The sequence below is a fragment of the Rhopalosiphum padi genome, chromosome 2 (genome assembly GCF_020882245.1).
Source record: "Rhopalosiphum padi isolate XX-2018 chromosome 2, ASM2088224v1, whole genome shotgun sequence".
Taxonomy (NCBI): domain Eukaryota; kingdom Metazoa; phylum Arthropoda; class Insecta; order Hemiptera; family Aphididae; genus Rhopalosiphum; species Rhopalosiphum padi.
Window position 1 is genome coordinate 16031476 of NC_083598.1, and position 8480 is coordinate 16039955.

The following is an 8480-nucleotide window of genomic DNA, read 5'->3' on the forward strand; positions in this document are numbered from 1 at the left end:
TAATTAATAATAATGTTTAATAAGTATACTCTAATGATTAATAACCTACATATTGCGTTTATTGCTACCGATTGAATAATTCAAGCATGAGATAAAGAAATATGTACGTAAGCAAATAGAAAATTATCTGACGTATTTTGTATACATTCACATGTCCTGAGCCTTATTATAATATTATTATGGGAATAAACGAACGTATATAATTACATAAATAATAATATTTAACTATATAACTATAGGTATATTAACATGCACAATTAGTAGGTACCTACTTACTAATTTGTACAGTCTCATCTATTTCTTTAGGTACACCACTAAAATAATTGACGTCTATAATATTATATACGTATTAATGATATAATGCAGTCTTATTTTGGTAATAAAATTTGATTTAAAACTACAAATTTACACTTATAAACGATTTTATTATTATAATTAATTTTTGTATTATTATTTCAAACGGAACATATTCTCATAAAAAATGTTCTCCAATATGAAGTACTATAGGCTATTTATTCATCACACTATCAAACTTTATCACATTTAATCTATAATTTTATTTTTGTAGACAATTTAATGATAAATCTATATTTATTTTGTTATAATATATTTAATGTACCAATTTTAAAAATCTATAAAGAAAATTGTATTTGTTCTCGAAAAGGGAGGGGAGTAGTATCATTGCAAACAAAATTCCACTTATGCAATTTATCACCACTAATTCGATGGATAATACTAATACACGATTATAGGTTGATAATAATGGAATGAAAATAAATAATTAAATAAATATATTATAACTTATAGTGAGCAGGTAAGCTAAGAGTTTATAGGCACTACATAATTTTTAAAGTTGTTATAATTATATTATATTCGTTGTTTACTCAATATATAGCTAGTAGTTTGTTATAATGTGTATTACGTAAAACTTCCTATGTTACCGATATAAGTTTGAGGGTTTACGAAGGTGAGATTTATTTTCAAAACAAGTATATTATAAAATATCTTTATTATTAATCCGTAATGGGATTTCTCGTCCGCGTTTGTTGTATAAAGTCGCTGTATACGCACTTGCAGCTGATGAATTATACATTAAATTTAACGATGAAACACGTTGTTTTCAACCATCGACAAATTAGGTTTTGATCGTTTCACTAAATTTAAGTTTAGCAGGCTCATAGCACGTGGAGTGTATATAATATTATTAAGAAACCACGAGTCACGCCCTTAGGTGTGCAATATATTACCTATACAAAGTAGGTTTCAGAGTTTGAAATAGCATACTTTTAATTGCATACCATTGATTTTTATAATACACTGATGTAAGGTAAGTAATAATATTATTTTATTTTCGACCACCCGCGAGCCGCCACATACAATTTATTATATTATAATCTATTTACTGACCATTTTTAAAGAGTTCAATATGGGCAATTTTAAAAATCATGTGTGCGTGTCGTGTTGTGTGTAAATGCGCGTTTGTAGTAAATGAACATTAGTCTGTATAACTGAGTGTAAAAGAAATAGCAGAGTACTCACGCACACGTCAATTACGCTTAATACAAAATGTTTTGTGTTCTTTTTTTGCATCTAAGTACTCGTTTTAACCTTTTGCCAATATTGTATTACCTAATTTAGTTATCCGATACAATTTCTTAAAACATAATTGAATTAGTCTTTATGACTAATTGAAAACGACTTTTTTACATTTTTTAATAACAATGTTTTGTTTAATTTTATTAACTTTAAAAAATCTTAATATTCAAATTTAAAACCAAATTTTTAAGGTTTAAGAGTTTATTTTCAAAAAAAGTGGAAAAATCATTTTCAAGTAAACATCATGTTAAATTTAAACTTGTATTCAGAAGTTTTATCCAATTGCTAAGATATAGTTGGTTTACAATTGTACATTTTTACGTTTAGGAATATTCTTTTTTAATTTGAATTTAAATAATACCTTCTGGTGCACGCAAAAGCTTTAGGTATAACATTATAGTCATCGATTAAACATGAACTATGGTGGTCAGTACCTAAAGGTAAACGTAGTTGTGACATATTTATAGGAAAGGAAATGTAAATACTAAATATACATGACTATTATATTATCGTACGTCGATAACTGTTTTAATGACTTTTATTTCCATTGGGTGTTATACAGTTTGTGTCGTAGGTAAATAATTCATATATAGCCATATAAGTTATGTTAGATGAGTTAAGTTTTTATCATTTATTTTGAACTTTAAGATTATACCTAGATACTTAAGAGTTCAAAATTTGAAATTACTGAACTCCGGCGAAATTTTAAATTGTGAAATAGATTTAAAACTTGGTAGGTGCACGCTGTTGCTTAAGTTAAAAAATAAAAATAAAAGTCATGTAATCTAAATATTATAAATAATCTAAAAATTCTCGATGGAGCAAAATTGCATTTATATCTACCTAAAATTAAAACTACATTGTATGTATAAGTAGGTACAGAATTAATTTTCAGGATAATCTTCACCTGACTTCAGGAATCGGGAACATTTTTGGACTATTTTATTATCATCTAATTATTTTATTAGATATAAATTAAAAAAATATAGAGATTGAGTTCCTGGGTTGATTTAAAAATATTGTAATATTTTAATTCTTACTTAATAAACTGATAACAAATCATAGTAGAGAATGTATTTTATTATAAAATGTATAATATAATTAGATTAGGGGTTAGAGAAACAATAATACATTTCTTAGTCATAAAATGTGACAACAGTGAACATAGCATTTGAATGGCCGACAGCATTGAATTAGTCACTTAGTCACCACTTCTATATATATTTTCTACATAGTTGCTTATTCACTTATTATAAAATCAATTTTTAGTTTACTGCCTCGACTAAACAATGTAATTATATGCATCATAAACAATAATAGTATATCGTAAAGCTATAGTATATTATTTCAACACAAAACTATAATTTCATTTCATTAATAAATTATTACTTATTGCTGCTATGCCGCTATAGTCTATATTATCCCACACCTAAACAATGATACAACAACTTTCAATTGAACTATAATATTATTGTATTCAAGTCGATGGTTACTATAGCTATTAATTATTTTTGTTTTTTTTTTTTTGTTACCATTTTATTTAAAAAAATTATTGGGTTAGATAAAAATAAAAATAAATTCACTTACGCAATAATGCAATACGGCAGGCTAAACTATTCTACGTTATGTTATGAAGAAACAGACAAATTTAAGTATGATAAAATATGTTTGCCTTAACTAAAATATCAAATATAATGATATTTCATAGGTATATTATATAGATATAATAATACTCGTGGTTTACAAAATGTTTTCTAAGTATTACGTTTTTACAGAAAGAAAACATTTTAAAAATGAAAAATTTCGTTTACATTTTATATTATATCACGGAATGTACATCAATAAACCAAATTACTTTATGTGTATACGGTTTTATGGGTTTATTCGTTAAAGCCGTTGAATTAATATTAAATGGAAAAGTACCTATTTATTCATGACTATTTTTCTCTGAGAGTCGGTGAATACAGAATATATCTGCTTTTTGAATTATACCAGTGAAGCTATTTCATTAAAACGACATGCCGAATTCGTGAAATTTCACACCCGTGCAGGGGTGGATCTCGTATTTATACGACGTCTCTGAGAAAAAGCTTAACCACTAGATGAGGGACACTTCATTCGGTTGCTATGAAGTTCACTTCGTTGAGATTTGTCTTAGGTACTTAAAAAAAAGGCTACGACGACACTCAAAACTTTCAAATGATTGTCTCCGTCGAGTACTTTCAAATGAAGTAAAATTGCCAATACAGTCCGAGAATTATTATCAAGAAGTTAGTTTTATTTAGCTTAGGCACGTATTGGTCATACTTGTGCTATACATGACTTCACGTAAAACAAACAACTTGCACGACAAAAGAATAAAGTAAAAAAATAAATTTAAGTCAGTGTTTCAGTGAAAGGAACTCCACTTAAGTTTATATTTAAAATTCAATGAGGCTTTAACATTACCTGTTTAATATTAAAAAGAAAGATTTGCATTTAAGGAACTTCAAAGAATGAAATAAAAAGTTGTTTAGAAATTATTTATATTATAAAATTCACATTGACATTAAAAACAAATGGAAATGTTTTATTATATTCTTATTTGTATAACATTTTTGTCGTGTATTTTAGTATTTATCATGATATTATTACATTTCTATATGATTTACATGGTAATACGATTTTTTTCAACCTTAAAATATAGTTATTATTAATATTATTAGATTGATATAAATATTAATATAATATAGCAGTTTCAATACTTTTTTATTACAACATACATATTGGGTTGTTGGTATTTTATGTTTTCTACGAAAAAAGAGAAATATTTAAATACAATAAAATAAATAGTATCATGTTAATTAGTTTTTATGAAAAAAAACATTGAAAGTCAAACCATAGTATTAAATTAAAAATAAAGCTTGACTGTATAGCTAGAACATTCGTTTTGCTTCGATTACCTCTGCAAGATAGTGAATACTGATTAGTACATATTATATTAAGTATATTGAATATTTAATTCGAAAGCAATAATGAATTATATTGTACTCGAAAAACAATATCCTGAACTGAACTCATGGATTAAAATACTATTTTAAGTTATTGTCAGTTACTCGTTAACAAAAGAATGAATAATATTTGTAGCCAGAAACGTATTTATAGGAGGATGACTAACGGAAGGCGCGCCTGTTTGGCTGCCAAGTTTTTATATAGACATATTATTTATTTTACGTTTACAATTATAAATATAATTTATATTTACATCATTGTTATGATCTGAGCTTATTTTCTAATCATAATTGATTAGTTTTATTTATGTTTTAATTATTTTCATAATTTTTATTGATTGCTATAATTGTCATTGCTTATTGAAATTTAGAAGGTCTTTTAATTTTTTTTTTTTATTGAATAATGTTCCATTTAACTATAAAAAATGTAAATAATTATTTAACCAATAAAAAACGTATTTTATATGTATATATTTTACATAATATGAAGAAGATGTGAAAAATAGCTGTGAAGTGCGAAAATTTCTTTATGTATAAAATTATTATTGTATAAATTTACAATAAGTTATCTAAGACTAGAAAAGCTCAGTGATTTAAAATTTTTAATATTTTTGTAATAACGTCACAATATCTTTCTCAAAATACTTACGACTAACCAGTCTAAAGTCTTTAGCTGCATATAGCATATTTGCGCCCTGCAAAGAAGGTTAATTAAGCGGGTATAGCAAAGTCAATAATCAATTAGCTGAACTCAAGTTGGCTGTAACATATATAATACGAATAATTGAAATTAATAATGTATTAAAAGTCGATAATCATACTTATAGACGGAATTATTATTTATTTAAACTTGCAGTGTAATATATTGTTATGACAGTTATATTAAGCTACAATTATTATGATTATAATGTATTATATTTTATATTATTATTTATACTTCGGAATTTTCGATAATATGTTAATTATATTATGATAATAATAATAATTTAAATTATTGTTGTTTATTTTAAAGTTAAGTCAATAAGCTGAGAGATAGTGGGAGAGAGAGGATGTTGATGACTTAAATATATGATATTATTAGCATATATTATACCATATAGTATTAGTATTATACAGATATTACCGTCATGTATGACCTATGATTTATAACAATAATATTGGTTTCATTGATGTAAGTAATTGACATATGCCAAACTCATGCTAATACCTAGCTATACCCAGGTACCCTGGCATTGGCTTTGGCAGTAATAAATTGTGTTTTTTGTACGGTGACACGATAGATGTATACTGCGGTTACTTCGAATATTTTTATAATATCTTTTTTCAAACTTTAACGTTTTTTCTCTATCAACGTTCCAATAATAATACATTTAACATTCATATATACATATAATATAGTTATATATACAATGTGCTTATTTAGGAGTTATTCGTTATTCTGTATGATAAAATTATTTTAATTAAACGAAATAGATACTCATTGAAAATTGACGGATGCACAACGTGATTATTTCTAAGGTAATTATTTTTAAGGTTTAAATTGAATTGTACAAAATTATACGCGTTATAATAATATAAAAATACAATTTTACGAAACTACGATAATCTACCATGATATTTAAAATCAATATATTATTCTAGTTAGTAGTTATGCTACTACTTTACTAAGGTTTGACTTGGTTTTTATAAACTTATTTAGGTATGTTAATCAATTCTAAATAACGATAATACGAAATACTACGATGGTTTTAGACTCGTAAGAATAATTATTATTTATTGCTTATCACTACAACTTATATGGTGAGTGGTGACATAACGTGCATTGTGCGTTTACCTTGGCATATCGCCATTGGTTCGTATTCCTCGATAAACGGGCGATGCATACATTGGATCGGACATTATAAGGCTCACAAAATTACGAAAGTATAAAACTCAATTCGCTTAAATTTTGTCACATAGCACAGTGTACATCACGTTATCGCTATTAATCGCTTCTTCGGACGACGTGAATCGCAAATCGAACGGCATGACGGACACGAAGAAAAATGCCAGCGATGGCATAGAACAACATCCCACGGCAATCACCAACGACCGAAAATGTTACGGTGACCCGCTCGCCCAGTTTATAACGTACCTATACAATATGGACAGTGGTCACTGCAGAATTTATACCACTATCAAAGTGGCACACTTTGTACCATGGTCGATGTAAAATATCCTTGTAAATAGAAACTAATACATTGCCTCATATTTTATTTATTTTTAGTGATATTGAAGTTTTGAATTTCCGTTGTAAGTATATTAATTAAAGAGTAAACACTTAAGAAATATTCAACATTCGTGATACGTACAAAACGTCTTCACTGTAAGTACATAATGTTTTCAATTCTCCTCGAGACACCGTTTAAAATAAATCGATATTGTTGTTATTTTAATATATCGTCGCGTCTTGCGTACATACAATTCTACAATAATAGGTATAGTAGTAATACATATATAGTACATATTATCATGATATTTTACACTCTATGTCGTATAGTAATATATATGTGTAGATTGACCGTCGTAACGGCTGTAACAGTGTAACACAGTAGCAATATTAATATACACACATAATATAGGATAACCGTGTTTTTTTGCCGGACGAAATCAGTTTTGGAGAACAGAAAAAATTACAGTTATGATATTATTATATACACGTAATATTATATTATATTGTATCGATAAAAGGGGCGAACGGCGCATAGTATTAGTCATAGTTTTTACGGAGTTTGGATGTATCGTCGTCGTCCGATAGCCGATGTGATGGCGGTGGGGATGCCTCTGCGGGGGAGAGGGTAAAGCAATGAGTAATATACGCCCGGGACAGACCTATATATATATAAACATTTATATATACATATACAACGCTGCACACAAGTCCTATTTCAGTGTATGTATAATGTGTGTGCGTATATATATAATAATAATAATAATAACCGAAGGGGCAAACTGTGGCGTCGTAATTGGCGCGTCGCGACGCCACTGGCGCCAGCCGGTTTCCAAGGATACGCTATATAGTCTCGTCCGGCTGGTGGCGGCGCGCGGCGGGTGGGGAAGGACAATGTTTTTCTTTCCGCCAAACGACGGTCCATATTCCGCTGCAACGGCCCGAAGTCTGAACAACATAATGTTCGTACATGGTACATAATATTATATTATATATATATATATATATATTATACTATTATTTTCTATTATTGGTTTTAAAATTGTTGTATACGTTTTATACGTTTATGGCCTATTCAGTGCATACGAAATAATAATACACAGAGTATAAAATACAGTGTGTAAAGAGAAGATCTGACGATTTTACAGTAAAATCAAATTTTAACACGTCCGACATTGTATAATATATCGATTTAAATTTTAAGTACGATCCATAATAATAATAAAATACATATACCTACCTATACACGTTCGAAATACTCGAACAGTCAAAGGCTACACTGCTACAGTATAGTATAATATAGCAGATTCGTCGTTCATATTTATTATTTTTACCCTTCAGTCAATTGCCATCCTTTGAAAAATACATTATATTGTACAATGGTGTAATACGAAATCTAACAACACGGTATATATATTATGATTATATTTGTGCACATGTATGATTATGCAATATGAGACGTTCGTAGAAAATTGATTTGTCCTATTTACGATGGAACAATAAAGGAAAAATAAAATATTGACTACCATCGAATTAATGTAGTATGTTGGTCTAAAGTTTCAGAATTTATGTATCTACTAGTTAACCCATAATTATATTAGGGACATTTATCGTGTGATAAGTACGACTGTGTTTATGTGTTTTTTAATTTTAAATGCAATTTAAATGGATTATACTGGCAATAA